Below are 4084 nucleotides of genomic sequence, written 5' to 3' on the forward strand. Positions count from 1 at the left end.
AAGTTGAGTCCAATTCAGAAAAGGCTAATTTTGAGGGCTCTTAGGCATTCCAAAGCTTATAAATGCACCCTAGAAGAGGAAGAAAACGAACACACAAGGAGGAAGGAAGGAATTACTCGAAGGAAGCTGATTGATCCATCTTAGAAGCCAGATTCATCATTAAGACTAAAGATCTCCCCTCAATTTCCCTTTAGGAGTTTTGGGTTTTCTTTATGTTTTGTATTCTTTATTATTCTAAGATGTTTTCCTTTTTTAGTTATGAACTAAAAACCCTAAATACCTAGGGGGAATGAAACCTAAGACGAATCTTGTTATTATTTTCTGAATTGTATGATAAATATTTAACTTGTTCTTAATTATGTGTTCTTAATTCTTGTTTTGATATCCCAGGATACTGATTCAAGATAAGCTCTTATTCAGAGGAGGAATAGACCCTGTCTAAGAGTACATTTGTCATAATTAAGCGGCATTGTTTGCTCGCCTAGACATAGGGTGACAAAATTTTACCGGATCAGGGTGAAACCTAATAAGGGGATCCATAGATCGAGTTAATGCAACCTTAGGGTGTTAATTAGAGAAAAGTCTCAATTATTCAATCTAGGGATTAGAAGTTATTAGTCTTGAATAGGGATAATAACATAACTTAGGGATCTCTACGAAACAAGTTAAATGAATAAATCATCCGATTTGGAGCCAGAATAACAAGTACAGTCTAGGTGGATTTTTCCTTAGGTATTGTGTTAATTCAATCGATTTTTCCAAAAGAAATTCCCCAATTATATTCTCTGTCAGTTCTTAGTTTAGATAATTAGTTAGTTAAAACAAAACCTTTTTATTCTTAGGCTAGATAATAAAAAGACAGTCATTACTAGTACTTTTAGTTCTTTTGGGTTCGACAGTCCGGTCTTGTTAAAACTATACTACTGTTCGATAGGTACACTTGCCTACATCGCGATAATAGTTAGTTTCAAGAACGATTAATTATAAATATTTAAAACCTATCACGAAATCACGTGATCAAGTTTTTGGCTCCATTGCCGGGGAACTAAGATATTAGGAACGCTCAATTTTTATTACTTTAGCCATTTATTTTTCTTGCAATTTAATTTTGTTTTATTTTTATTATATTTATTAGTTATTAATTTACTTTTTCTTTCTCTTGGTAGGTTTTTATAGTTTATAACTAGAAGAACCTATCAAGACCACTACTTTTTGACGAAGAAATCGATCGCACAGTTCTCAGGAACCAAAGAGAAATAAGGTGAAGCTTAAGATACACAGAGAACGAGCAAGAGGATGATATTTAACCCCCAACCGAAAAGATGGTTGAAAACCAAGACAATCAGCTACCTCCTGTAATTGCGGTTAATCAAAATCCTACTCCACGCACTATGTATGATTATGCTAAACCTTCTTTAACAGAAACTAAGTCAAGCATAGTTAGACCTCCTGTAGCTGTAAATACTTTTGAACTGAAACCGAACACAATTCAAATGATACAATAGTTTGTTCAGTTTGATGGTTTGCAAGATGAAGATCCCAATGCTCACTTAGCAAACTTTTTAGAACTATGCGATACATTTAAAATCAAGGGCGTTTCGGATGAAGCCATAGGTCTTCGGTTGTTTCACTTTTTGCTAAGGAACAAAGCTAAACAGTGGTTAAACTCATTACCACAAGGGTTAATCACTACTTTGGAACAAATGATCAAAAAATTTCTATTAAAATATTTCTCATCGGCTAAAACGGCCAAATTACGTAATGATATCTCTTCGTTTGTACAAATAGACTTAGAAACTCTTTATGATGCATGGGAGAGATACAAGGACTTACTGAGAAGGTGCCCTCACCATGGGTTACGACTTTGGCGACAGGTTCAAATGTTCCATAATGGCCTGAATCCTTCGACTCAGTAAATGGTTGACGCAGTTGCTGGTGGAACCATCAACAATAAAACACCTGAAGATGCTTATGAGTTTATAGAGGAGATGTCACTAAATAACTATTAGTGGCAAGTCATGAGGACTATCCAACTAAAACAGCAGGCGTTTATAACGTCGAGTCAGTTACTATTCTGTCAAACCAGGTAGAACTTCTAAATAAAAATATTGATGGTTTTCTTAGTTCTTCACAGGCTCACCTAGTAATGTAGTGCGAAACAAGTCGAGGTGGAACAAGCCATTTGGAATACCAACCTTATGGCCACAACATGGATAACGAGCAGTTAAATTACATGGGTAATAATCCTCGATCTCAAAACAATCCATATAGTAACACTTATAATGCAGGTTGGAGAAACCACCCAAATTTCTCATAGGGAGGTCAAAGAAATCAGAGACCACCTCCAGGCTACCAACAACCACCCTACCAACAAGAGAAGAAGCCGAACCTTAAAGAAATGCTCACAAAGTTTTTCTTGGTATCAGAAACCCATTTTCAAAACACTGAAATAGCACTTAAGAATCAACAAGCATCGATCCAAGGGCTCGAAACGCAGATAGGCCAACTGTCCAAACTAATTTCGGAAAGACCACTAGGAAGTTTATCTAGTAACACGAAATCAAAAGAGCATATAAAAGCAATTACACTAAGGAGTGGGAAAGTGTTAGGGGAATCTGAAAAGAAGCTAACAGAATAATCCGTGACAAGGGAAAGGGGGAAGAAAAACATGAAAATAGTGACAACCCAGTGCCGAAGGAATATAAATCGTCAGTTCCATACCCAACAAAATTGAAAACAAAACCGCATTGATGCACAATTCAGTAAGTTTCTTGAACTTTTTAAGTAATTACATATCAACTACCTTTTGTTGAAGCCATCTCGTAGATGCCTACCTACGCAAAATTTTTGAAAGAGCTTCTAACCAATAAAAGGAAGTTCGAGGACTTATCTACAGTAGAACTCAACGAAAAGTGCTCAGCCATACTCCAAAACAAGTTGCCAACCAAACTGAAAGATCCAGGAAGTTTCACTATCCCTTGCTTAATTGGTAGTCTGAATGTTGAGAAAGCACTACCTGATTTAGGCGCTAGCATTATTTTGATGCCATATAAAATGTTCAAACAACTTGGTCTTAGGGAACCTAAACCTACTAGGATGAGTATTCAATTAGCCGATAGATCTGTTAAATATCCTAGGGGTATTATAGAAGATGTACTTGTGAAAGTAGATAAATTCATATTTCCTATTGACTTTGTTGTGCTTGACATGGATGAAGATGTGGAAGTGCCCTTAATTTTAGGGCGCCCATTTTTAGCCATCGCTAGGGCTGTAATTGATGTGGGAGACGGTAAATTTGTACTTAGAGTGGGTGACGAGGAGATTATCTTTAAAATTTATGATGCTATGAGGTTTTCTAAGGAACAGGATGACTCATGTTATTTTATTGACTCTATTGATCATACTACTCAAGACTCTTTTTAGGAATTTGTACAGAAAGACACGACGGAACTGTATCTAGCTCAAGAAGAGGAGACAGATGATGAACCTAATGAGCATTCTTCAAGACAAGCAGAATATGAGGGCATTAAGATAAACGATGAACTTAAGCAAAAACCCTCTATTGAAGAGCCTCCCAAACTGGAACTTAAACAATTACCAAACCACTTGGAATACACATTCCTTGGAAATAATTCTACATTACCAGTTATTATTACTTCTAACTTGCAACCTAAGGAAAAAGAGGAATTAATCCAAGTATTAAAAGAACACAAAAAGGCCATAGCATGGAAAATTTCTGACATTAAAGGAATCAACCCTTCTTTTTGCACCCAAAAAATTTTGATGGAAGATGAATACAAACTGTGTGTGCAAGCTCAAAGATGACTGAACCCCAGCATGAAGGAAGTTGTTAAAGTCGAGGTAATTAAACTTCTAGATGCTGGAATTATTTATCCTATTTTTGACAGTTCTTGGGTAAGTCCAGTGTAGGTTGTCCCTAAGAAAGGAGGCATGACGGTTGTGACCAATGAGAAGAATGAATTAATCCCAACATGGACAGTCACAGGATGGAGAGTTTGCATCGATTACAGGAAACTGAATGATGCCACAAGAAAAGATCATTTCCCCTTGCCATTCATTAATC

The 4084-nt window shown here is 36.3% G+C and overlaps 1 non-coding gene across 1 annotated transcript; it reads right to left on the reverse strand.

Moving 5' to 3' along the window:
• Positions 1–1751: 1751 nt before the first annotated feature.
• On the reverse strand, positions 1752–1858 carry LOC121205674 (small nucleolar RNA R71). Its single transcript, XR_005900750.1, has one exon. It is a non-coding gene; the product is annotated as a small nucleolar RNA R71 (small nucleolar RNA).
• Between the last annotated feature and the right edge of the window lie 2226 nt (positions 1859–4084).

This window comes from Gossypium hirsutum, chromosome A08 (assembly GCF_007990345.1).
Source record: "Gossypium hirsutum isolate 1008001.06 chromosome A08, Gossypium_hirsutum_v2.1, whole genome shotgun sequence".
Taxonomy (NCBI): Eukaryota; Viridiplantae; Streptophyta; class Magnoliopsida; order Malvales; family Malvaceae; genus Gossypium; species Gossypium hirsutum.